Source organism: Pleurodeles waltl, chromosome 6 (genome assembly GCF_031143425.1).
Source record: "Pleurodeles waltl isolate 20211129_DDA chromosome 6, aPleWal1.hap1.20221129, whole genome shotgun sequence".
Classification (NCBI taxonomy): Eukaryota; Metazoa; Chordata; class Amphibia; order Caudata; family Salamandridae; genus Pleurodeles; species Pleurodeles waltl.
The window spans coordinates 82,613,121-82,640,774 of NC_090445.1; the positions used below are offsets into that span (position 1 = coordinate 82,613,121).

Below are 27,654 nucleotides of genomic sequence, written 5' to 3' on the forward strand. Positions count from 1 at the left end.
CTGTTGAGGCTGTATCTGTGGTTGAGGCTGCATTTGTATTTGGGGCTGTAAAGAAATGGCTCCCTGTTGCAGTTACCCCCCCACTTTTTGCCTGATACTGATGCTGACTTGACTGAGAAGTGTGCTGGGGCCCTGCTAACCAGGCCCCAGCACCAGTGTTCTTTCACCTAAAATGTACCATTGTCTCCACAATTGGCACAACCCTGGCACCCAGGTAAGTCCCTTGTAACTGGTACCCCTGGTACCAAGGGCCCTGATGCCAGGGAAGGTCTCTAAGGGCTGCAGCATGTCTTATGCCACCCTAGGGACCCCTCACTCAGCACAGACACACTGCTTGCCAGCTTGTGTGTGCTGGTGGGGAGAAAATGACTAAGTCGACATGGCACTCCCCTCAGGGTGCCATGCCAACCTCCCACTGCCTGTGGCATAGGTAAGTCACCCCTCTAGTAGGCCTTACAGCCCTAAGACAGGGTGCACTATACCACAGGTGAGGGCATAGGTGCATGAGCACTATGCCCCTACAGTGTCTAAGCAAAACCTTAGACATTGTAAGTGCAGGGTAGCCATAAGAGTATATGGGCTGGGAGTCTGTCAAAAACGAACTCCACAGCTCCATAATGGCTACACTGAATACTGGAAAGTTTGGTATCAAACTTCTCAGAATAATAAACTCACACTGATGCCAGTGTTGGATTTATTAAAAAATGCACACAGAGTGCATCTTAGAGATGCACCCTGTATTTTACCCAATTGTTCAGTGCAGGACTGACTGGTCTGTGCCAGCCTGCTGCTGAGACGAGTTTCTGACCTCATGCAGTGAGAGCCTTTGTGCTCTCTGAGGACAGAAACAAAGCCTGCTCTGGGTGGAGGTGCTTCACACCTCCCCCCTGCAGGAACTGTAACACCTAGCAGTGAGCTTCAAAGGCTCAAGCTTCGTGTTACAATGCCCCAGGGCACTCCAGCTAGTGGAGATGCCCGCCCCCTGGACCCAGCCCCCACTTTTGGCGGCAAGTCCAGGAGAAATAATGAGAAAAACAAGGAGGAGTCACTGGCCAGTCAGGACAGCCCCTAAGGTGTCCTGAGCTGAGGTGACTCTTGCAGATGGAGGATTCCCCCAATAGGAATAGGGATGTGACCCCCTCCCCTTGGGAGGAGGCACAAAGAAGGTGTACCCACCCTCAGGGCTAGTAGCCATTGGCTACTAACCCCCCAGACCTAAACACGCCCTTAAATTTAGTATTTAAGGGCTTCCCTGAACCTAAGAATTTAGATTCCTGCAACTACAAGAAGAAGGACTGCAAAGCTGAAAACCCCTGCAGAGGAAGACCAGAAGACACCAACTGCCTTGGCCCCAGAACTCACCGGCCTGTCTCCTGCCTTCCAAAGAACCCTGCTCCAGCGACGCTTTCCAAGGGACCAGCGACCTCTGAATCCTCTGAGGACTGCCCCACTTCGAAGAATACAAGAAACTCCCGAGGACAGCGGCACTGCTCCAAAAGAACTGCAACTTTGTTACAAGGAGCAGATTTAAAGACCCCTGCAACTCCCCGCAAGAAGCGTGAGACTTGCAACACTGCACCCGGCGACCCCGACTCGACTGGTGGAGAACAACCAACTCAGGGAGGACCCTCCGGCGACTCTACGACTGTGAGTAACCAAAGTTGTCCCACCTGAGCCCCCACAGCGACGCCTGCAGAGGGAAACACCAGGATCCCCCTGACCGCGACTGTCTTAACTCCATTTCCCGACGGCTGGAAAAGACCCTGCACCCGCAGCCCCCAGCGCCTAAAGAAACGGAACTTTTGTGCAGGAGTGACCCCCAGGAGGCCCTCTCCCTTGCCTAGGTGGTGGCTACCCCGAGGAGCCCCCCCCCTTGCCTGCCTGCACCGCTGAAGAGACCTCTTGGTCTCCCATTGAAAACCGAAGGAAACCCGACGCTTGTTCCCACACTGCACCCGGCCGCCCCCGCGCTGCTGAGGGTGGACTTTCTGTGCTAACTTGTGTCCCCCCCGGTGCCCTACAAAACCCCCCTGGTCTGCCCTCCGAAGACGCGGGTACTTACCTGCAGGCAGACTGGAACCGGGGCACCCCCTTCTCTCCATTGAAGCCTATGTGTTTTGGGCACCTCTTTGACCTTTGCACCTGACCGGCCCTGAGCTGCTGGTGTGATAACTTTGGGGTTGCTCTGAAGCCCCAACGGTGGGCTACCTTGGACCAAAAACTGAAACCTGTAAGTGACTTACTTACCTGTTAAAACTAACAATAACTTACCTCCCCCAGGAACTGTGAAAATTGCACTGTGTCCACTTTTTAAACAGCTTATTGTGTTTTATGTGAAAAGTATACATACTAAAGTAATGATTCAAAGTTCCTAGAGTACTTACCTGCAATACCTTTCAAACAAGCTATTACATGTAAAATTTGAACCTGTGGTTCTTAAAATAAACTAAGAAAAGATATTTTTCTATAACAAAACCTATTGGCTGGATTTGTCTCTGAGTGTGTGTACCTCATTTATTGTCTATGTGTATGTACAACAAATGCTTAACACTACTCCTTGGATAAGCCTACTGCTCGACCACACTACCACAAAATAGAGCATTAGTATTATCTCTTTTACCACTATTTTACCTCTAAGGGGAACCCTTGGACTCTGTGCATGCTATTCCTTACTTTGAAGTAGCACATACAGAGCCAACTTCCTACAGGGGCTGTGGGAGATATATCACTTGGCGACTCATGGCAGGTTGTGTTACAATACCACCAGGCGGTACCATTTGTTGGCCATAATTTGCCCTGGTCTGGTTGCTAAGTTCATCTTCCTTTTTAAACCTACAGTCTCTAATGAAATGTCCTGTCATTTTGCAATAGTGGCATGTCTGTCCCCTCTGGAATGTGTTTACTCTATTTCCCCCAAACCTTCCTCGCCCTCCTCTTCCATTATTCCTGTTATTGCTTCTCTGGGCATACTGGTAGGGTTGCATTGGGGTGCCTGAAGGGGGCATTCCCAGGGAAACTGCAGCTAACTGGGTGGTGGCAGTGGCAATTCCTTCCTCTGTTTTCTTGGCTAGTTTCTGCTGGACCAATTTAGCTGCTGCTTTCTCTATTTTATCTTTCTCGCTCTTTTCCTTTTCTTGTCTCTTCTTACAAAAATGTATTATGTGTGCTTGTATCTCTGTCCATGGTTTGGCCTCCAAGGCCACTATATTATCTAATTTATCCTGCACTTCAACTGGCAGACCCTTTTTCACTATATTGAAAAATAGTATTGCATTCTGTCCAGTGACATCCCAACTCTCCCCCACTTCCTGTGTCCATTTTTCCTTCATTCTGCTAAGGAATTGGGCTGGGCCATCATTTGGCTGCATTGTTTGTGCCATAAGGGACCCAATGTCTGGCCTGTCTGGATACATTTTCCTCAGTTGTTTCCAAACAATTCCCCTTACTCTATTAAAGGGTGCCCCATCACATTTTGGGTTAGTCAGTGTCACATCTTTTACTCCTGCCTTTGTGAACAGTGTGTCTGTCTCATCCCCTATAAGGGAACTTAGTAAACTCTTAATGTCCCCTATTGCAAGAGTAATCCCTGCAGTATGTTTTTCCAGAGCTGCTATCCATTTCCCAGCACCCTCAGCAAGTTGTGGCAACTGTTTTTTAAGATTTTCTTTGTCCATCTGGGGCCATGGTAAATATTGAGGCGCCCCTGGGCCCTTGAATATCAAGGGCAGTTGTGACAGGACTGTAGTCCTATTGCCAGTAGGGTGACGTGAGTCATACTTACAAGCATATCTCTGCCACACTCTTAAACGTTCAAAGGAACCCTCTCGTGGCCATGGTGTCATCTGTGATGCCAATCCTTCTGTCCAACCTGCTAGGTTGTCAGTAAAAGGGACAACATTATACCAACTATTTTCATACTGAGCTACTATTTCATTGGGTGTCAAATTATTGCCAGGACATACAGGGAATGCACGTGTCATGTCTTTTCTCAGTGTCATTTTTCCTGCCATATCAAATGTTCCCTTTCTCTCATATGGGCGTGCATGCGCCCCATCAAATACTAATCTCTGTAATTTTCTTGGCTTCTTTTGTAAAGTCTGTCCTGTCTTACTGTTTTCGTCTCCCTCACAGGCATATTGGGACTGTTCCTTGTTATGATCCTCAAGAAGGGACATTCTTTTAACATGTTCAGTGACGTCATCTAATGCCCCCTCTGATCCTTTGTAGGATTTTTCTAAACCCATATCTTCTTCATCTAAGCTGCTATGTGTGGAGACTGTGTCATCTAGTCCTTCTTGTTCAATTATTTGTGGGCTAGTGTGGGCTCTTGACTGCCTCAGGGGCCCTTCCCCCTTTTCCCAAGCCGCTCTTTTGTCTACCCATCCTTCTTCCTGCTCTGTGAACCACTTGCCTACACTATTCTCTTCTGCTCCTGAGTGCATGAACCTCCAGCACCCTGTGGGAGGACTTTCTGGTGTGAAAGCTAACCTTCTTGTCTCATTTTTAATATTGGCACTCAGTTTTTTCAAAACACCTTCCTTTTTTCTAGCCCCCTCCATTCTCTGTACCCCTCTTGATCCCTCATTAGGTATACCTTCATTCTTTCTAGTGGGGGACATCTCGTCCTCTAAATGAAGTGTAAATGTAGCATCTACTGTCCCTATGTATTTAGTACTGTCCCCACCTGACATTTCCTGTGGTGTACTGGCCATTTGAGGACATGGAGATGGGTGAACATATTCTCTATGTTTAGAAAAAGATTCTAATGGTGGGCTATACTCTGGGTCTGTATATCCCACAGCAGGGGGATGTGAAGAGATAGGTAATGAGTGTGGGGCACCAGGTTGCAATGTATACATGCCCTGTACCTTTGCACTGCCTAACCTTAATGGCACATCTTGATAGGGGGGTGGAGGAGCCGAAGGGAGGGTTTGAGGCTTTGTATTTGACTCATTCATATTTGTTTCACAAAAGACCCTCCATTGGTCTAGTGTGATCTTCCTTTTCTCTAGTTTATTTCCCTTGTATTTACTCTGTAGGAAGGTGCCCATGTGTTCTATTATTGTATTATCAAGTGTGCCCTCTTTGGGCCATGCATGTGCAAGTTTTAATGTTGTTTTGTGCCATTCCTTACAGTATTTTCCTATCCTGTCCCTGTCTCCTGAGAACACTTTAACCATGTATTCTAAAGGAGACCCCATGTCTGTTTAGTGAACTTAATATTTTGTACCATATGTTTTTCACTCTAAATGGACTTCTATTTACTTCCTAGGGTATTTCCAGACTTCACATAAACTATTATTAGGCTATGAAGGTGAACATTAGATATACATATATATATATACATACATATATCCCTAATCTCTTTAACAACTTTGTTCATTTACATATATATTGGGTAGGTGCATTAATGTGTGGCCTAAGTGGTTTGTTTGCCTGACACAACAAACAATAATGTTATTGTGATATATGCATTTTTATAAATTATTCATATCCTAAATTCCATACTGGGAGGTCCCTAATAAATGCATACAGTAGGAGGTCTAATACTAAATATGAGTCTGTTATTATTGCAGGGAATTCATGTGACTGTTGCCCATGGTTCCACTGAAAAATTGCAGTAACTTCAATATATTCACTTTCCTGCCACAAGGTGGCACCAGTGTCACACATGAAAACAAATTTAAAACTTTACTCTTGGAAAGACAACTGCAACAGGTTTTGTAGATTTCAAAATAAACTCTTTTATTCTAATTATGCGAAAATCCTGTTCACATTTCTCTGAAAGGTAGTTAAAAATATTTGTATGTATAGTAGCTGATAATTCTCCTTCTATTTGTATATCTTCAATATATGTGTGTATGTCCCAGTCTATACTATTTGATATTTCATCTAGCCTCCAATATTGAGGCTCTATAGTTTGATAATGGGAATAATAGTTAGTAGTGTCAATATTTGTCATGGGGTTCATGAGGCTACTACACTACGTTTAACTTGGAGGATAATGTCCTTGTATTAGTTCTTTGAATATTGTTTTTATAATTGTCTAACAGGCATTTCTTTTATGTCAATGTAGATTGTTTTTAAGGCCTAGGGGTGATATACTATAAATACTTAGACATTCCTAAACTTCTGACTTAAAAAATGATTCTATGTTATTGATATTGCTGATCTACTAAGGTCAGTTCTGTTGCAGAGGGCGACAGCCTGAATGTTATAAAAATGAATAATTAATTCAGGGATGTGGAATTAATTAGTTGACTTTTTTGGGACAGTACTTCACTTTTGAGTATACTGTTATGACTTAACCTTCATAAGAATAGGAGGTCAGATACTTATTCCTAAATTATACACTAAATAACAAACTTATATATTGACATTATTATGTGGCCACATTTCTGTCTATACATGCATATACATACACCATAAATTTTAATATACATACACAGTCATTCTTAATTTCATACTAGGGCAAACAAAATACTACTGGTCACTTCCCTCTGGATTCATAGAGGGGACAACTTTTCACTATTTTCAACAACAACAAAAAATGGTGACTTCCAGATTCAATATCTGGGTTAGGTTGACATGAGTGTTCTTTAAAACATACACTGATTGCTCAGCCCCCAAGCCCAACACTACTCCTGACCACTTTTGACTTACTTAGTCAAGCTCCCTGTATCTTCCGGATTTACCACCGGGATCCCTTAATATTATCTCAATTCATACACAATCTTGCATGCAAACACAAAAATTACATACATTACAGTGTCAAAATTGTAACTGTCTTTATAAAATAAAAGGAACAGACCTCGTACTTTGTCCACTTCACTACCTTCCACTGAGACCCATCTGTCCCCACGAAATCAGAGATTTTTAAATAAATGTTGGCATCTCCCTTACCTCTTTAAAAAGTGCGCAAATCACCTCGTGGAGACAGGCTGGGCCCCCAGTCCAGCAGTTGGTGAGATCAAAGTAGTGCTCCTGGCTTAGCTGGCCAATATGTTAGAGGGAAATCTGTTAACAAAATGAGACAGATCAATTTGACACAATAATATAGGTTTAATCGATTTTCAGCTGGGAACAACAGGCAGTCTCAACATAGAGGCCATGACTGAAGTTCAAAGTTCTGGTTCAAACACCAGTAGCATTTATACTGTAAAAACTACAAAAAACTGTGGTGAAGAGTTCACCATTGACGTAAGCAACTACAAGCAGTACAGATAAGATAATGAGGTGCCTTTGGAAAGAAGCACATGCACTTGTTGGCCTCATGGGTGGGTAAGTTACACTGACGTCATTCACCCTATCTATCTTTCTGCACAACAAGAGATTATATGTTGCGTGCTGCTCATGGTAGCCCTGCCTTGCAACTACTTATCTGACCCTTTACACAATTCCCCTTAACACGATATGAATGACTTGTGGTTTTTAGGACCCCTGTGCTAAGGAAGGATACACCCTTCTGTTCCACCCTGTTCATGCTGAGTGAACATTATGAAAGCAACAGTTGGTGCAGCTTTAAAGAAAAAAATCATTCTAGTGTGGCTGGGGCCTCTTGTGTGTTTCAGCACAGCTAACTTAACAATGCAGCATGTATATATGTTTCCTAACTAATAAGTGTTTGTTTGTCCTAAATATGACCTGTCTTTTCTATTGAACCCACAGTCTGTCTTTTTTAAACATGTCATGTATTAAGCCTTTCACTACTTACATTGGTTTACAACTATCTAGCCTAAAATGCTTGTATTGGGTTTTGGGAATTTATGTTTGTTTGTATGTGATGTATTCCTATTCTTCCTACATCAGATTAAAGTAGGTATGAAAACTACTTTATGTCGGCAGCGGTATTTGATCACAGGACTGGGGAAGATACTGCTCTTGAATGTGGCACCTTACACCTCTCGGCCATTCCGGCAGCCTTAGGAACACAGCTCTGGAGGCTGACTGCCACCTCGCGAAACAAGGAGCGTTCACACTGTTCTCTACGGGACATTTAAGTATGTGCCCAGAGAGAGGTTGAGAGGACAGATGCATGTGCCTGTGTCGAGTCAGCAGCAGAGAAAATGAAACAAAGGGGCCTCCTGGGATAACCACACACTACTTCCTCACAAAGAACACACAGAGGGTGTGCGAAATGACATATGCACAGCAGCCCGGGTAGCTCAGTCGATAGAGCATGAGACTCTTAATCTCAGTGTCGTGGGTTTGAGCCACACGTTGGGCGTGATGCTTTTTAAAGGCTTCTCCATTTTCGGGTTTAACATTAACTCTCACCTTTTTCAGATATTTCGCTGAGGCTTAAAACTACACACACACACATCCTGCAGTTTGCCTCACGATTCCCACAGGACTCCACACAATGCAGCACTTCCCGCCCTGGGAGGCACCGCTGGGAGCGGTCCTAGGCCGAGCCTTTCCTGCGCCCTTTCCTAGCCTGAGCCGCCTGTGCGTACAGCGAGCTCGGAGTCCGCTCCGCTCCGTCCTGTTCCCCCCCATCCTTTCAAAAAGAGTATTTTAAGGTCTCATCCCCGCTGGTGTTATGATTAAAGTAGGTATGAAAACTACTTTATGTTGGCAGCGGTATTTGATCACAGGACTGGGGAAGATACTGCTCTTGAATGTGGTGCCTCACACTGCTCGGCCATTCCGGCAGCCTCCCAAACACGGCTCTGGAGGCTGACTGCCACCTCTCGAAACAGGGAGAGTTCACACTGTTCTCTACTGGACATTTAAGTATGTGCCCAGAGACAGGTTGAGAGGACAGATGCATGTATGCACCAGAGTGAGCTCCAGAGAGACTGATGGGGACATAAGAATGGGGTAGAGCGAGAGATGGAGAAAGAGAAAGGTGCCTGTGTCGAGTCAGCAACAGAGAAAATGAAACAAAGGGGCCTCCTGGGATAACCACACACTACTTCCTCACAAAGAACACACAGAGGGTGTGTGAAATGACATAGGCACAGCAGCCTGACTAGCTCAGTCGGTAGAGCATGAGACTCTTAGTCGTGGGTTCGAACCCCACGTTGGGCGTGATGCTTTTTAAAGGCTTCTCCATTTTCGGGTTTAACATTAACTCTCACCTTTTTCAGATATTTTGCTGAGGCTTAAAACTACACACACACACATCCTGCAGTTTGCCTCACGATTCCCACAGGACTCCACACAACGCAGCACTTCCCGCCCTGAGAGGCGCCGCTGGGAGCGGTCCTAGGCCGAGCCTTTCCTGCGCCCTTTCCTAGCCTGAGCCGCCCGTGCTTACAGCGAGGTCGGAGTCCGCTCCGGTCCGTCCTGTCCCCCCCATCCTTTCAAAAAGAGGAGTTTAAGGTCTCATCACCGCTGGTGTTATGATAAAGTAGGTATGAAAACTACTTTATGTCAGCAGCGGGATTTGGCCACGGGACTGGGGAAGATACTGCTCTTGAATGTGGCACCTTACACCGCTCGGCCATTCCGGCAGCCTCCAGAACACGGCTCTGGAGGCTGAGTCCCACCTCGCGAAACAGGGAGAGTTCACACTGTTCTCTACTGGACATTTAAGCATGTGCCCAGAGACAGGTTGAGAGGACAGATGCATGTATGTACCAGAGTGAGCTCCAGAAAGACTGATGGGGACATAAGACTGGGGTAGAGCGAGAGATGGAGAAAGAGAAAGGTGCCTGTGTCGAGTCAGCAGCAGAGAAAATGAAACAAAGGGGCATCCTGGGATAACCACACACTACTGCCTCACAAAGAACACACAGAGGGTGTGTGAAATGAGATAGACATAGCAGTCTGGCTAGCTCAGTCGGTAGCGCATGAGATTCTTAATCTCAGCGTCGTGGGTTCGAGCCCCATGTTGGGAGTGACGCTTTTTAAAGGCTTCTCCATTTTCGGGTTTAACATTAACTCTCTCCTTTTTCAGATATTTCGCTGAGGCTTAAAACTACACACACACACATCCTGCAGTTTGCCTCACGATTCCCACAGAACTCCACACAACGCAGCACTTCCCGCCCTGGGAGGCGCCGTTGGGAGCGGTCCTAGGCCGAGCCTTTCCTGCGCCCTTTCCTAGCCTGAGCCGCCCGTGCTTACAGCGAGCTCTGAGTCCGCTCCGGTCCGTCCTGTTCCCGCCCCCCATCCTTTCAAAAAGAGGAGTTTAAGGTCTCATCCCCGCTGGTGTTATGATTAAAGTAGGTATGAAAACTACTTTATGTCAGCAGCGGATTTGACCACGGGATTGGGGAAGATACTGCTCTTGAATGTGGCACCTTACACCGCTCGGCCATTCCAGCAGCCTACAGATACAGCTCTGGAGGCTGACTGCCACCTCGCGAAACAGGGAGAGTTCACACTGTTCTCTACTGGACATTTAAGTATGTGCCCAGAGACAGGTTGAGAGGACAGATGCATGTATGTACCAGAGTGAGCTCCAGAGAGACTGAAGGGGACATAAGACTGGGGTAGAGCGAGAGATGGAGAAAGAGAAAGGTGCCTGTGTTGAGTCAGCAGCAGAGAAAATGAAACAAAGGGGCCTCCTGGGATAACCACACACTACTTCCTCACAAAGAACACACAGAGGGTGTGTGAAATGACGTAGGCACAGCAGCCTGACTAGCTCAGTCGGTAGAGCATGAGACTCTTAATCTCAGGGTCGTGGGTTCGAGCCCCACGTTGGGCGTGATGCTTTTTAAAGGCTTCTCCATTTTCGGGTTTAACATTAACTCTCACCTTTTTCTGATATTTCGCTGAGGCTTAAAACTACACACACACACATCCTGCAGTTTGTCTCACGATTCCCACAGGACTCCACACAACGCAGCACTTCCCGCCCTGGGAGGCGCCGCTGGGAGCGGTCCTAGGCCGAGCCTTTCCTGCACCCTTTCCTAGCCTGAGCCGCCCATGCTTACAGCGAGCTCGGACTCCGCTCCGGTCCGTCCTGTCCCCCCCCCCCCCCCCCATCCTTTCAAAAAGAGGAGTTTAAGGTCTCATCCCTGCTGGTGTTATGATTAAAGTAGGTATGAAAACTACTTTATGTCAGCAGTAGGATTTGATCACAGGACTGGGGAAGATACTGCTCTTGAATGTGGCACCTTACACCGCTCAGCCATTCCGGCAGCCTCCGGAAAGCGGCTCTGGAGGCTGACTGCCACCTCGCAAAATAGGGAGAGTTCACACTGTTCTCTACTGGACATTTAAGTATGTGCCCAGAGACAGGTTGAGAGGACAGATGCACGTATGTACCAGAGTGAGCTCCAGAGAGACTGATGAGGACAGAAGACTGGGGTAGAGCGAGAGATGGAGAAAGAGAAAGGTGCCTGTGTCGAGTCAGCAGCAGAGAAAATGAAACAAAGGGGCCTCCTGGGATAACCACACACTACTTCCTCACAAAGAACACACAGAGGGTGTGTGAAATGACATAGGCACAGCAGCCTGGCTAGCTCAGTTGGTAGAGCATGAGACTCTTAATCTCAGGGTTGTGGGTTCGAGCCCCACATTGGGCGTGATGCTTTTTTAAAGGCTTCTCCATTTTCGGGTTTACCATTAACTCTCACCTTTTTCAGATATTTCGCTGAGGCTTAAAACTACACACACGCACATCCTGCAGTTTGCCTTACGATTCCCACAGGACTCCACACAACGCAGCACTTCCCGCCCTGGGAGACGCCGTTGGGAGCTGTCATAGGCTGAGCCTTTCCTGCGCCCTTTCCTATCCTGAGCCGCCCGTGCTTACAGCGAGCTCGGAGTCCACTCCGGTCCATCCTGTCCCCCCCCATCCTTTCAAAAAGAGGAGTTTAAGGTCTCATCCCCGCTGGTGTTATGATTAAAGTAGGTATGAAAACTACTTTATGTCAGCAGCGGGATTTGACCACGGGACTGGGGAAGATACTGCTCTTGAATGTGGCGCCTCACACCGCTCAGCCATTCCGGCAGCCTCCGGAACACGGCTCTGGAGGCTGACTGCCACCTCGCGAAACAGGGAGAGTTCACACTGTTCTCTACTGGACATTTAAGCATGTGCCCAGAGACAGGTTGAGAGGACAGATGCATGTATGTACCAGGGTGAGCTCCAGAAAGACTGATGGGGACATAAGACTGGGGTAGAGCGAGAGATGGAGAAAGAGAAAGGTGCCTGTGTCGAGTCAGCAGCAGAGAAAATTAAACAAAGGGGCCTCCTGGGATAACCACACACTACTGCCTCACAAAGAACACACAGAGGGTGTGTGAAATAAGATAAGCACAGCAGCCTGGCTAGCTCAGTCAGTAGCGCATGAGACTCTTAATCTCAGGGTCGTGGGTTTGAGCCCCACGTTGGGCGTGATGCTTTTAAAAGGCTTCTCCATTTTCGGGTTTAACATTAACTCTCACCTTTTTCAGATATTTCGCTGAGGCTTAAAACTACACACACACACACATCCTGCAGTTTGCCTCACGATTCCCACAGGACTCCACACAATGCAGCACTTCCCGCCCTGGGAGGCGCCACTGGGAGCGGTCCTAGGCCAAGCCTTTCCTGCGCCCTTTCCTACCCTGCTTACATTGAGCTCGGAGTCCGCTCCGGTCCGTCCTGTCCCCCCCATCCTTTCAAAAAGAGGAGTTTCAGGTCTCATCCCCGCTGGTGTTATGATTAAAGTAGGTATGAAAACTACTTTATGTCAGCAGCGGGATTTGACCACGGGATTGGGGAAGATACTGCTCTTGAATGTGGCACCTTACACCGCTCGGCCATTCCAGCAGCCTACAGATACAGCTCTGGAGGCTGACTGCCACCTCGCGAAACAGGGAGAGTTCACACTGTTCTCTACTGGACATTTAAGTATGTGCCCAGAGACAGGTTGAGAGGACAGATGCATGTATGTACCAGAGTGAGCTCCAGAGAGACTGAAGGGGACATAAGACTGGGGTAGAGCGAGAGATGGAGAAAGAGAAAGGTGCCTGTGTTGAGTCAGCAGCAGAGAAAATGAAACAAAGGGGCCTCCTGGGATAACCACACACTACTTCCTCACGAAGAACACACAGAGGGTGTGTGAAATGACGTAGGCACAGCAGCCTGACTAGCTCAGTCGGTAGAGCATGAGACTCTTAATCTCAGGGTCGTGGGTTCGAGCCCCACGTTGGGCGTGATGCTTTTTAAAGGCTTCTCCATTTTCGGGTTTAACATTAACTCTCACCTTTTTCTGATATTTCGCTGAGGCTTAAAACTACACACACACACATCCTGCAGTTTGTCTCACGATTCCCACAGGACTCCACACAACGCAGCACTTCCCGCCCTGGGAGGCGCCGCTGGGAGCGGTCCTAGGCCGAGCCTTTCCTGCACCCTTTCCTAGCCTGAGCCGCCCATGCTTACAGCGAGCTTGGACTCCGCTCCGGTCCGTCCTGTCCCCCCCCCCCCCATCCTTTCAAAAACAGGAGTTTAAGGTCTCATCCCTGCTGGTGTTATGATTAAAGTAGGTATGAAAACTACTTTATGTCAGCAGTAGGATTTGATCACAGGACTGGGGAAGATACTGCTCTTGAATGTGGCACCTTACACCGCTCAGCCATTCCGGCAGCCTCCGGAAAGCGGCTCTGGAGGCTGACTGCCACCTCGCAAAATAGGTAGAGTTCACACTGTTCTCTACTGGACATTTAAGTATGTGCCCAGAGACAGGTTGAGAGGACAGATGCACGTATGTACCAGAGTGAGCTCCAGAGAGACTGATGAGGACAGAAGACTGGGGTAGAGCGAGAGATGGAGAAAGAGAAAGGTGCCTGTGTCGAGTCAGCAGCAGAGAAAATGAAACAAAGGGGCCTCCTGGGATAACCACACACTACTTCCTCACAAAGAACACACAGAGGGTGTGTGAAATGACATAGGCACAGCAGCCTGGCTAGCTCAGTTGGTAGAGCATGAGACTCTTAATCTCAGGGTCGTGGGTTCGAGCCCCACATTGGGCGTGATGCTTTTTTAAAGGCTTCTCCATTTTCGGGTTTACCATTAACTCTCACCTTTTTCAGATATTTTGCTGAGGCTTAAAACTACACACACACACATCCTGCAGTTTGCCTTACGATTCCCACAGGACTCCACACAACGCAGCACTTCCCGCCCTGGGAGGCGCCGTTGGGAGCTGTCCTAGGCTGAGCCTTTCCTGCGCCCTTTCCTATCCTGAGCCGCCCGTGCTTACAGCGAGCTCGGAGTCCACTCCGGTCCATCCTGTCCCCCCCCGTCCTTTCAAAAAGAGGAGTTTAAGGTCTCATCCCCGCTGGTGTTATGATTAAAGTAGGTGTGAAAACTACTTTATGTCAGCAGCGGGATTTGACCACGGGACTGGGGAAGATACTGCTCTTGAATGTGGCGCCTCACACCGCTCACGGCAGCCTCCGGAACACGGCTCTGGAGGCTGACTGCCACCTCGCGAAACAGGGAGAGTTCACACTGTTCTCTACTGGACATTTAAGCATGTGCCCAGAGACAGGTTGAGAGGACAGATGCATGTATGTACCAGGGTGAGCTCCAGAAAGACTGATGGGGACATAAGACTGGGGTAGAGCGAGAGATGGAGAAAGAGAAAGGTGCCTGTGTCGAGTCAGCAGCAGAGAAAATGAAACAAAGGGGCCTCCTGGGATAACCACACACTACTGCCTCACAAAGAACACACAGAGGGTGTGTGAAATAAGATAAGCACAGCAGCCTGGCTAGCTCAGTCGGTAGCGCATGAGACTCTTAATCTCAGGGTAGTGGGTTCGAGCCCCATGTTGGGCGTGATGCTTTTTAAAGGCTTCTCCATTTTCGGGTTTAACATTAACTCTCACCTTTTTCAGATATTTCGCTGAGGCTTAAAACTACACACACACACACATCCTGCAGTTTGCCTCACGATTCCCACAGGACTCCACACAACGCAGCACTTCCCGCCCTGGGAGGCGCCGCTGGGAGCGGTCCTAGGCCGAGCCTTTCCTGCACCCTTTCCTAGCCTGAGCCGCCCGTGCTTACAGCGAGCTCGGAGTCCGCTCCGGTCCGTCCTGTCCCCCACCCCATACTTTCAAAAAGAGGAGTTTAAGATCTCATCCCCGCTGGTGTTATGATTAAAGTAGGTATGAAAACTACTTTATGTCAGCAGCGGAATTTGACCACGGGACTGGGGAAGATACTGCTCTTGAATGTGGCGCCTTACACCGCTCGGCCATTCCGGCAGCCTCCAGAACACGGCTCTGGAGGCTGACTGCCACCTCGCGAAACAGGGAGAGTTCACACTGTTCTATACTCGACATTTAAGTATGTGCCCAGAGACAGGTTGAGAGGACAGATGCATGTATGTACCAGAGTGAGCTCCAGAGAGACTGATGGGGACATAAGACTGGGGTAGAGCGAAAGATGGAGAAAGAGAAAGGTGCCTGTGTCGAGTCAGCAGCAGAGAAAATGAAACAAAGCGGCCTCCTGGGATAACCACACACTACTTCCTCACAAAGAACACACAGAGGGTGTGTGAAACGACATAGGCACAGCAGCCCGGCTAGCTCAGTTGGTAGAGCATGAGACTTTTAATCTCAGGGTCGTGGGTTCGAGCCCGACGTTGGGTGTGATGCTTTTTAAAGGCTTCTCCATTTTCGGGTTTAACATTAACTCTCACCTTTTTCAGATATTTCTCTGAGGCTTAAAACTACACACACACACATCCTGCAGTTTGCCTCACGATTCCCACAGGACTCCACACAACGCAGCACTTCCTGCCCTGGGAGGCGCTGCTGGGAGTGGTCCTAAGCCGAGCCTTTCCTGTGCCCTTTCCTAGCATGAGCCGCCCGTGCTTACAGCGAGCTCGGAGTCCGCTCCGGTCAGTCCTGTCCCCCCCCATCCTTTCAAAAAGAGGAGTTTAAGGTCTCATCCCCACTGGTGTTATGATTAAAGTAGGTATGAAAACTACTTTATGTCAGCAGCAGGATTTGACCACGGGACTGGGGAAGATACTGCTCTTGAATGTGACACCTTACACCGCTCGGCCATTCCGGCAGCCTACGGAACACCGCTCTGGAGGCTGACTGCCACCTCGCGACACAGGGAGAGTTCACACTCTTCTCTACTGGACATTTAAGTATGTGCCCAGAGACAGGTTGAGAGGACAGATGCATGTATGTACCACAGTGAGCTCCAGAGAGACTGATGGGGACATAAGACTGGGGTAGAGCGAGAGATGGAGAAAGAGAAAGGTGCCTGTGTCGAGTCAGCAGCAGAGAAAATGAAACAAAGGGGCCTCCTGGGATAACCACACACTACTTCCTCACAAAGAACACACAGAGGGTGTGTGAAATGACATAGGCACAGCAGCCCGGCTAGCTCAGTTGGTAGCGCATGAGACTCTTAATCTCAGCGTTGTGTGCTCGATCCCCACGTTGGGAGTGATGCTTTTTAAAGGCTTCTCCATTTTCGGGTTTAACATTAACTCTCACCTTTTTCAGATATTTCGCTGAGACTTAAAACTACACACACACACACACCCTGCAGTTTGCCTCACGATTCCCACAGGACTCCACACAACGCAGCACTTCCCGCCCTGGGAGGCGCCGCTGGGAGCGGTCCTAGGCCGAGCCTTTCCAGCGCCCTTTCCTAGCCTGAGCCGCTCGTGCTTACAGCGAGCTCGGAGTCCGCTCCGGTCCGTCCTGTCCCCCCCATCCTTTCAAAAAGAGGAGTTTAAGGTCTCATCCCCGCTGGTGTTATGATTAAAGTAGGTATGAAAAGTACTTTATGTCAGCAGCGGGATTTGACCACGGGACTGGGGAAAATACTGCTTTTGAATGTGGCGCCTTACACCGCTCGGCCATTCCGGCAGCCTCCGGATACTGCTCTGGAGGCTGACTGCCACCTCGCAAAACAGGGAGAGTTCACACTGTTCTCTACTGGACATTTAAGTATGTGCCCAGAGACAGGTTGAGAGGACAGATGCATGTATGTACCAGAGTGAGCTCCAGAGAGACTGATGGGTACATAAGACTGGGGTAGAGCGAGAGATGGAGAAAGAGAAAGGTGCCTGGGTCGAGTCAGCAGCAGAGAAAATTAAACAAAGGGGCCTCCTGGGATAACCACACACTACTTCCTCACAAAGAACACACAGAGGGTGTGTGAAATGACATAGGCACAGCAGCCCGGCTACCTCAGTCGGTGGAGCATGAGACTCTTAATCTCAGGGTCGTGGGTTTGAGCTCCACGTTGGGCGTGATGCTTTTTAAAGGCTTCTCCCTTTTCGGGATTAACATTAACTCTCACCTTTTTCAGATATTTCGCCGAGGCTTAAAACTACACACACACACATACTTCAGTTTGCCTCAGGATTCCCACAGGACTCAACACAACGCAGCACTTCCCGCCCTGGGAGGCGCCGCTGGGAGCGGTCCTAGGCCGAGCCTTTCCTGCGCCCTTTCTTCGCCTGAGCCGCCCGTGCTTACAGCGAGTTCGGAGTCCGCTCCGGTCCGTCCTGTCCCCCCCCCATCCTTTCAAAAAGAGGATTTTAAGGTCTCATCCCCGCTGGTGTTACGATTAAAGTAGGTATGAAAACTACTTTATGTTGGCAGCGGTATTTGATCACAGGACTGGGGAAGATACTGCTCTTGAATGTGGTGCCTCACACCGCTCGGCCATTCCGGCAGCCTCCAAACACGCCTCTGGAGGCTGATTGCCACCTCTCGAAACAGGGAGAGTTCACACTGTTCTCTACTGGACCTTTAAGTATGTGCCCAGAGACAGGTTGAGAGGACAGATGCATGTATGTACCAGAGTGAGCTCCCGAAAGACTGATGGGGACATAAGACTGGGGTAGAGCGAGAGATGGAGAAAGAGAAAGGTGCCTGTGTCGAGTCAGCAGCAGAGAAAATGAAACAAAGGGGCCTCCTGGGATAACCACAGACTATTCCTCACAAAGAACACACAGAGGGTGTGTGAAATGACATAGTCACAGCAGCCTGGCTAGCTCAGTCGGTAAAGCATGAGACTCTTAATCTCAGGGTCATGTGTTCAAACCCCATGTTGGGTGTGAAGCTTTTTAAAGGCTTCTCCATTTTCGGGTTTAACATTAACTCTCACCTTTTTCAGATATTTTGCTGAGGCTTAAAACTACACACACACACATCCTGCAGTTTGCCACACGATTCCCACAGGACTCCACACAACGCAGCACTTCCTGCCCTGGGAGCCGCCACTGGGAGCGGTCCTAGGCCGAGCCTTTCCTGCGCCCTTTCTTCGCCTGAGCCGCCCGTGCTTACAGCGAGTTCGGAGTCCGCTCCGGTCCGTCCTGTCCCCCCCCATCCTATCAAAAAGAGGAGTTTAAGGTCTCATCCCGGCTGGTGTTATGATTAAAGTAGGTATGAAAACTACTTTAAGTCTGCAGCGGTATTTGATCACAGGACTGGGGAAGATACTGCTCTTGAATGTGGCGCCTTACACTGCTCAGCCATTCCGGCAGCCTCCGGAACACAGCTTTGGAGGCTGACTGCCACCTCGCGAAACAGGGAGAGTTCACAATCTTCTCTACTGGACATTTAAGTATGTGCCCAGAGACAGGTTGAAAGGACAGATGCATGTATGTACCAGAGGGAGCTCCCAAAAGACTGATGGGGACATAAGACTGGGGTAGAGCGAGAGATGGAGAAAGAGAAAGGTGCCTGTGTCGAGTCAGCAGCAGAGAAAATGAAACAAAGGGGCCTCCTGGGATAACCACACACTACTTCCTCACAAAGAACACACAGAGGGTGTGTGAAATGACATAGGCACAGCAGCCTGGCTAGCTCAGTCGGTAGCGCAAGAGACTCTTAATCTCAGGGTCGTGGGTTCGAGCCCCACATTGGGCGTGATGCTTTTTAAAGGCTTCTCCATTTTCGTGTTTAACATTAACTCTCACCTTTTTCAGATATTTCGCTGAGGCTTAAAAGTACACACACACACACCCTGCAGTTTGCCTCACGATTCCCACAGGACTCCACACAACGAACACTTCCCGCCCTGGGAGGCGCCGCTGGGAGCGGTCCTAGGTCAAGCCTTTCCTGCGCCATTTCCTAGGCTGAGCCGCCCGTGCTTACAGCGAGCTCGGAGTCTGCTCCGCTCCGTCCTGTCCCCCCCCCATCCTTTCAAATAGAGGATTTTAAGGTCTCATCCCCGCTGGTGTTATGATCAAAGTAGGTATGAAAACTACTTTATGTTGGCAGCAGTATTTGATCAAAGGACTGGGGAAGATGCTGTTCTTGAATGTGGCGCCTCACACCGCTCGGCCATTCCGGCAGCCTCCCAAACACGGCTCTGGAGGCTGACTGCCACCTCTCGAAACAGGGAGAGTTCACACTGTTCTCTACTGGACCTTTAAGTATGTGCCCAGAGACAGGTTGAGAGGACAGATGCATGTATGTACCAGAGTGAGCTCCAGAGAGACTGATGGGGACATAAGACTGGGGTAGAGCTAGAGATGGAGAAAGAGAAAGGTGCCTGGGTCGAGTCAGCAGCAGAGAAAATGAAACAAAGGGGCCTCCTGGGATAACCACACACTACTTCCTCACAAAGAACACACAAAGGGTGTGTGAAATGACATAGGCACAGCAGCCCGGCTAGCTCAGTCGGTAGAGCATGAGACTCTTAATCTCAGGGTCGTGGGTTTGAGCCCCACGTTGGGCGTGATGCTTTTTAAAGGCTTCTCCCTTTTCGGGTTTAACATTAACTCTCTCCTTTTTCAGATATTTCGCTGAGGCTTAAAAATACACAAACACACATCCTGCAGTTTGCCACAGTACTCCACACCACGCAGCACTTCCCGCCCTGGGAGGCGCCGCTGGGAGCGGTCCTAGGCCGAGCCTTTCCTGAGCCCTTTCCTAGCCTGAGCCGCCCGTGCTTACAGCGAGCTCGGAGTCCGCTCCGGTCCGTCCTGTCCCCCCCCAATCCTTTCAAAAAGAGGAGTTTAAGGTCTCATCCCCGCTGGTGTTATGATTAAAGTAGGTATGAAAACTACTTTATGTCAGCAGCGGGATTTGACCACAGGACGGGGGAAAATACTGCTCTTGAATGTGGCGCCTTACACCGCTCGGCCATTCCGGCAGCCTCCGGATGCGGCTCTGGAGGCTGACTGCCACCTCGCGAAACAGGGAGAGTTCACACTGTTCTCTACTGGAAATTTAAGTTTGTGCCCAGAGACAGGTTGAGAGGACAGATGCATGTATGTACCAGAGTGAGCTCCAGAGAGACTGATGGGGACATAAGACTGGGGTAGAGTGAGAGATGGAGAAAGAGAAAGGTGCCTGTGTCGAGTCAGCAGCAGAGAAAATGAAACAAAGGGGGCTCCTGGGATAACCACACACTACTTCCTCACAAAGAACACACAGAGGGTGTGTGAAATAACATGGACACAGCAGCCCGGCTAGCTCAGTCGGTAGAGCATGAGCCTCTTAATCTCAGGGTCGTGGGTTTGAGCCCCACGTTGGGTGTGATGCTTTTTAAAGGCTTCTCCATTTTCGGGTTTAACATTAACTCTCACCTTTTTCCGATATTTCGCTGAGGCTTAAAACTACACACACACACATCCTGCAGTTTGCCTCACGATTCCCACAGGACTCCACACAACGCAGCACTTCCCGCCCTGGGAGGCGCCGCAGGGAGCGGTCCTAGGCCGAACCTTTCCTGCGCCCTTTCCTAGCCTGAGCCGCCCGTGCTTACAGCGAGCTCGGAGTCCGCTCCGGTCCGTCCTGTCCCCCCCCCCCCATCCTTTTAAAAAGAGGAGTTTAAGGTCTCATCCCCGCTGGTGTTATGATTAAAGTAGGTATGAAAACTACTTTATGTCAGCAGCGGGATTTGACCACGGGACTGGGGAAAATACTGCTCTTGAATGTGGCACCTTACACCGCTCGGCCATTCCGGCAGCCTCCGGAACGCGGCTCTGGAGGCTGACTGCCACCTCGCGACACAGGGAGAGTTCACACTGTTCTCTACTGGACATTTAAGTATGTGCCCAGAGACAGGTTGAGAGGACAGATGCATGTATGTACCACAGTGAGCTCCAGAGAGACTGATGGGGACATAAGACTGGGGTAGAGCGAGAGATGGAGAAAGAGAAAGGTGCCTGGGTCGAGTCAGCAGCAGAGAAAATGAAACAAAGGGGCCTCCTGGGATAACCACACACTACTTCCTCACAAAGAACACACAGAGGGTGTGTGAAATGATATAGGTACAGCAGCCTCGCTAGCTCATTCGGTAGAGCATGAGACTCTTAATCTCAGGGTCGTGGGTTCGAGCCCCATGCTGTGCGTGAAGCTTTTTAAAGCCTTCTCCATTTTCAGGTTTAACATTAACTCACCTTTTTCAGATATTTCGCTGAGGCTTAAAACTACACACACACACATCCTGCAGTTTGCCTCATGATTCCAACAGGACTCCACACAACTCACCACTTCCCGCCCTGGGAGGCGCCGCTGGGAGCGGTCCTAGGCCGAGCCTTTCCTTCGCCCTTTCATAGCCTGAGCCGCCCGTGCTTACAGCGAGCTCGGAGTCCGCTCCGCTCCGTCCTGCCCCCCCCCCCATCCTTTCAAAAAGAGGATTTTAAGGTCTCATCCCCGCTGGTTTTATGATCAAAGTAGGTATGAAAATTACTTTATGTTGGCACCGGTATTTGATCACAGGACTGGGGCAGATACTGCTCTTGAATGTGGCACCTCACACCGCTCGGCCATTCCGGCAGCCTCTGGAACACACCTCTGGAGGATGACTGCCACCTCGCGAAACAGGGAGAGTTCACAATCTTCTCTACTGGACATTTAAGTATGTGCCCAGAGACAGGTTGAAAGGACAGATGCATGTATGTACCAGAGTGAGCTCCCGAAAGACTGATGGGGAAATAAGACTGGGGTAGAGCGAGAGATGGAGAAAGAGAAAGGTGCCTGTGTCGAGTCAGCAGCAGAGAAAATGAAACAAAGGGGCCTCCTGGGATAACCACACACTACTTCCTCACAAAGAACACACAGAGGGTGTGTGAAATGTGATAAGCACAGCAGGCTGGCTAGCTCAGTCGGTAGCGCATGCGACTCTTAATCGCAGGGTCGTGGGTTCGAGCCCCACGTTGGCTGTGATGCTTTTTAAAGGCTTCTCCATTTTCGGGTTTAACATTAACTCTCACCTTTTTCAGATATTTCGCTGAGGCTTAAAAGTACAGACACACACACACCCTGCAGTTTTCCTCACAATTCCCACAGGACTCCACACAACGCAGCACTTCCCGCCCTGAGAGGCGTCGCTGGGAGCGGTCCTAGGCCGAGCCTTTCCTGCGCCCTTTCCTAGCCTGAGCCGCCCGTGCTTACAGCGAGCTCGGAGTCCGCTCCGGTCCGTCCTGTCCCCCCCCCATCCTTTCAAAAAGAGGAGTTTAAGGTCTCATCCCCGCTGGTGTTATGATTAAAGTAGGTATGAAAACTACTTTATGTCAGCAGCGGGATTTGACCACTGGACTGGGGAAGATACTGCTCTTGAATGTGGCACCTTACACCGCTCGGCCATTCCGGCAGCCTCCGGAACACGGCTCTGGAGGCTGACTGCCACCTCGCGACACAGGGAGAGTTCACACTGTTCTCTACTGGACATTTAAGTATGTGCCCAGAGACAGGTTGAGAGGACAGATGCATGTATGTACCAGAGTGAGCTTGTAGGAAAGTACCATCTTGCCTGGCATGTTACCCCCATTTTTCACTGTATATATGTTGTTTTAGTTGTATGTGTCACTGGGACCCTGTTCTCCAGGGCCCCAGTGCTCATAAGTGTGCCTGAATGTGTTACCTGTGTAGTGACTAACTGTCTCACTGAGGCTCTGCTAATCAGAACCTCAGTGGTTATGCTCTCTCTTTTCTTTCAAATTGTCACTAACAGGCTAGTGACCAATTTTACCAATTTATATTGGCTTACTGGAACACCCTTATAATTCCCTAGTATATGGTACTGAGGTACCCAGGGTATTGGGGTTCCAGGAGATCCCTATGGGCTGCAGCATTTCTTTTGCCACCCATAGGGAGCTCTGACAATTCTTACACAGTCCTGCCACTGCAGCCTGAGTGAAATAACGTCCACGTTATTTCACAGCCATTTTACACTGCACTTAAGTAACTTATAAGTCACCTATATGTCTAACCTTTACCTGGTAAAGGTTAGGTGCAAAGTTACTTAGTGTGAGGGCACCCTGGCACTAGCCAAGGTGCCCCCACATTGTTCAGGGCCAATTCCCTGAACTTTGTGAGTGCGGGGACACCCTTACACGCGTGTACTACATATAGGTCACTACCTATATGTAGCTTCACAATGGTAACTCCGAATATGGCCATGTAACATGTCTAAGATCATGGAATTGCCCCCTCTATGCCATCCTGGCATTATTGCGACAATTCCATGATCCCAGTGGTCTGTAGCACAGACCCTGGTACTGCCAAACTGCCTTTCCTGGGGTTTCACTGCAGCTGCTGCTGCTGCCAACCCCTCAGACAGGTTTCTGCCCCCCTGGGGTCAAGCCAGGCTTGTCCCAGGATGGCAGAACAAAGGACTTCCTCTGAGAGAGGGTGTTACACCCTCTCCCTTTGGAAAATGGTTTGAAGGCAGGAGAGGAGTAGCCTCCCCCAGCCTCTGGAAATGCTTTCTTGGGCACAGATGTGCCCAATTCTGCATAAGCCAGTCTACACCAGTTCAGGGACCCCTTAGCCCCTGCTCTGGCGCGAAACTGGACAAAGGAAAGGGGAGTGACCACTCCCCTGACCTGCACCTCCCCTGGGAGGTGTCCAGAGCTCCTCCAGTGTGCTCCAGACCTCTGCCATCTTGGAAACAGAGGTGCTGCCAGCACACTGGACTGCTCTGAGTGGCCAGTGCCACCATGTGACGTCAGAGACTCCTTCTGATAGGCTCCTTCAGGTGTTGCTAGCCTATCCTCCGTCCTAGGTAGCCAAACCCTCTTTTCTGGCTATTTAGGGTCTCTGTCTCTGGGGAAACTTTAGATAACGAATGCAAGAGCTCATCAGAGTTCCTCTGCATCTCTCTCTTCACCTTCTGCCAAAGAATCGCCTGCTGACCGCGCTGGAAGCCTGCAAAACTGCAACATAGTAGCAAAGACGACTACTGCAACTCTGTAACGCTGATCCTGCTGCCTTCTCGACTGTTTTCCTGCTTGTGCATGCTGTGGGGGTAGTCTGCCTCCTCTCTGCACCAGAAGCTCCGAAGAAATCTCCCGTGGGTCGACGGAATCTTCCCCCTGCAACCGCAGGCACCAAAAAGCTGCATTACCGGTCCCTTGGGTCTCCTCTCAGCACGACGAGCGAGGTCCCTCGAATCCAGAAACTCTGTCCAAGTGACTCCCACAGTCCAGTGACTCTTCAGTCCAAGTTTGGTGGAGGTAAGTCCTTGCCTCCCCACGCCAGACTGCATTGTTGGAAACCGTGACTTTTGCAACTACTCTGGCTTCCGTGCACTTTCGGCGGAAATCCTTTGTGCACAGCCAAGCCTGGGTCCACGGCACTCTAACCTGCATTGCACGACTTTCTAAGTTGGTCTCCGGCGACGTGGGACTCCTTTGTGCAACTTCGGCAAGCACCGTTTCACGCATCCTCGTAGTGCCTGCTTCTGGCACTTTTCTGGGTGCTACCTGCTGCTGAGAGGGCTCCTTGTCTTGCTCGACGTATCCTCTCTCTCCTGGTCCAATTTGCGACCTTCTGGTCCCTCCTGGGCCGCAGCAGCGTCCAAAAACGCTAACCGCACGATTTGCAGCTAACAAGGCTTGTTGGCGTTTTTTCGGCGAGAAAACACTTCTGCACGACTCTCCACGGCGAGTAAAGTCCGTCCACCAAAAGGGAAGTCTCTAGCCCTTTTCGTTCTTGCAGAAACCTCAGCTTCTTCTGTCCAGTAGAAGCTTCTTTGCACCCACAGCTGGCATTTCCTAGGCATCTGCCCATCTCCGACTTGCTTGTGACTTTTGGACTTGGTCCCCTTGTTCCACAGGTACCCTAGATTGGAAATCCACAGTTGTTGCATTGTTGGTTTGTGTCTTTCCTGCATTATTCCTCTATCACGACTTCTTTGTCTTTTGGGGAACTTCAGTGCACTTTGCACTCACTTTTCAGGGTCTTGGGGAGGGCTATTTTTCTAACTCTCACTATTTTCTAATAGTCCCAGCGACCCTCTACAAGGTCACATAGGTTTGGGGTCCATTCGTGGTTCACATTCCACTTTTGGAATATATGGTTTGTGTTGCCCCTATCCCTATGTGTCCCCATTGCATCCTATTGTAACTATACATTGTTTGCACTGTTTTCTAATACTATACTGCATATTTTTGGTATTGTGTACATATAACTTGTGTATATTTGCTATCCTCATACTGAGGGTACACTCTAAGATACTTTGGCATATTGTCATAAAAATAAAGTACCTTTATTTTTAGTATAACTGTGTATTGTGTTTTCTTATGATATTGTGCAAGTGACACTTGTGGTACTGTAGTAGCTTCACACGTCTCCTAGTTCAGCCTAAGCTGCTCTGCTAAGCTACCACTATCTATCAGCCTAAGCTGGTAGACACGCTATACACTAATAAGGGATAACTGGGCCTGGTGCAAGGTGCAAGTACCCCTTGGTACTCACTACAAGCCAGTCCAGCCTCCTACAGAGCTCCAGAGAGACTGATGGGGACATAAGACTGGGGTAGAGCGAGAGATGGAGAAAAAGAAAGGTGCCTGTGTCGAGTCAGCAGCAGAGAAAATGAAACAAAGGGGCCTCCTGGGATAACCACACACTACTTCCTCACAAAGAACACACAGAGAGTGTGTGAAATGACATAGGCACACCAGCCAGGCTAGGTCAGTCGGTAGAGCATGAGACTCTTAACCTCAGGGTCTTGGGTTTGAGCCCCACGTTGGGCGTGATGCTTTTTAAAGGCTTCTCCATTTTCGGGTTGAACATTAACTCTCACCTTTTTCAGATTTTCGCTGAGGCTTAAAACTACACACACACACATCCTGCAGTTTGCCTCACGATTCCCACAGGACTCCACACAACGCAGGACTTCCCGCCCCGGGTGGCGCCGCTGGGAGCGGTCCTAGGCCGAGCCTTTCCTGCGCCCTTTTGCTAGCCTGAGCCGCCCGTGCTTACAGCGAGCTCGGAGTCCGCTCCGGTCCGTACTGTCCCTCCCCATCCTTTCAAAAAGAGGAGTTTAAGGTCTCATCACCCTGGTGTTATGATTAAAGTAGGTATGAAAACTACTTTATGTTAGCAGCGGGATTTGATCACAGGACTGGGGAAGATACTGCTCTTGAATGTGGCGCCTTACACCGCTCGGCCATTCCGGCAGCCTGGGGAACACAGCTCTGGAGGCTGACTGCCACCTCGCGACACCTGGAGAGTTCACACTGTTCTCTACTGGACATTTAAGTATGTGCCCAGAGACAGGTTGAGAGGACAGATGCATGTATGTACCAGAGTGAGCTCCAGAGAGACTGATGGGGACATAAGACTGAGGTAGAGCGAGAGATGGAGAAAGAGAAAGGTGCCTGTGTCGAGTCAGCAGCAGAGAAAATGAAACAAAGGGGCCTCCTGGGATAACCACACACTACTTCCTCACAAAGAACACACAGAGGGTGTGTGAAATGACATAGACACAGGAGCCAGGTTAGCTCAGTCGGTAGAGCATGAGACTCTTAATCTCAGGGTCGTGGGTTCGAACCCCAAGTTGTGTGTGATGCTTTTTAAAGGCTTCTCCATTTTTGTGTTTAACATTAACTCTCACCTTTTTCAGATATTTCGCTGAGGCTTAAAACTACACACACACACATCCTGCAGTTTGCCTCACGATTCCCACAGGACTCCACACAACGCAGCACTTCCCGCCCTGGGAGGCGCCGCTAGGAGTGGTCCTAGGCCGAGCCTTTCCTGCGCTCTTTCCTAGCCTGAGCCGCCCGTGCTTACAGCGAGCTCGGAGTCCGCTCCGCTCCGTCCTGTCCCCCCCCATCCTTTCAAAAATAGGAGTTTAAGGTCTCATCCCTGCTGGTGTTATGATTAAAGTAGGTATGAAAACTACTTTATGTCAGCAGCGGGATTTGACCACGGGACTGGGGAAGATACTGCTCTTGAATGTGGCGCATACACCGCTCGGCCATTCCGGCAGCCTCCGAATCACGTCTCTGGAGGCTGACTGCCACCTCGCGAAACAGGGAGAGTTCACACTGTTCTCTACTGGACATTTAAGTATGTGCCCAGAGACAGGTTGAGAGGACAGATGCATGTATGTACCAGAGTGAGCCCCAGAGAGACTGAAGGGGACATAAGACTGGGGTAGAGCGAGAGATGGAGAAAGAGAAAGGTGCCTGTGTCGAGTCAGCAGCAGAGAAAATGAGACAAAGGGGCCTCCTGGGATAACCACACACTACTTCCTCACAAAGAACACACAGAGGGTTTGTGAAATGACATAGGCACAGCAGCCTGACTAGCTCAGTCAGTAGAGCATGAGTCTCTTAATCTCAGGGTTGTGGGTTTGAGCCCCACGTCGGGTGTGATGCTTTTTAAAGGCTTCTCCATTTTCGGGTTTAACATTAACTCTCACCTTTTTCAGATAGTTTGCTGAGGCTTAAAACTACACACACACACACATCCTGCAGTTTGCCTCACAATTCCCACAGGACTCCACACAACGCAGCACTTCCCGCCCTGGGAGGC

The 27,654-nt window shown here is 49.5% G+C and overlaps 5 non-coding genes across 5 annotated transcripts; all 5 read left to right on the plus strand.

Moving 5' to 3' along the window:
- Positions 1–10,587: 10,587 nt before the first annotated feature.
- TRNAK-CUU (transfer RNA lysine (anticodon CUU)) lies at positions 10,588–10,660 on the plus strand. The gene has a single exon. It is a non-coding gene; the product is annotated as a tRNA-Lys (tRNA).
- A 2,368-nt stretch (positions 10,661–13,028) lies between these two features.
- TRNAK-CUU (transfer RNA lysine (anticodon CUU)) lies at positions 13,029–13,101 on the plus strand. The gene has a single exon. It is a non-coding gene; the product is annotated as a tRNA-Lys (tRNA).
- A 746-nt stretch (positions 13,102–13,847) lies between these two features.
- Positions 13,848–13,920, plus strand: TRNAK-CUU (transfer RNA lysine (anticodon CUU)). The gene has a single exon. It is a non-coding gene; the product is annotated as a tRNA-Lys (tRNA).
- Positions 13,921–15,473: 1,553 nt separating this feature from the next.
- Positions 15,474–15,546, plus strand: TRNAK-UUU (transfer RNA lysine (anticodon UUU)). Its single transcript has one exon. It is a non-coding gene; the product is annotated as a tRNA-Lys (tRNA).
- Positions 15,547–19,542: 3,996 nt separating this feature from the next.
- TRNAK-CUU (transfer RNA lysine (anticodon CUU)) lies at positions 19,543–19,615 on the plus strand. Its single transcript has one exon. It is a non-coding gene; the product is annotated as a tRNA-Lys (tRNA).
- Positions 19,616–27,654: the final 8,039 nt, after the last annotated feature.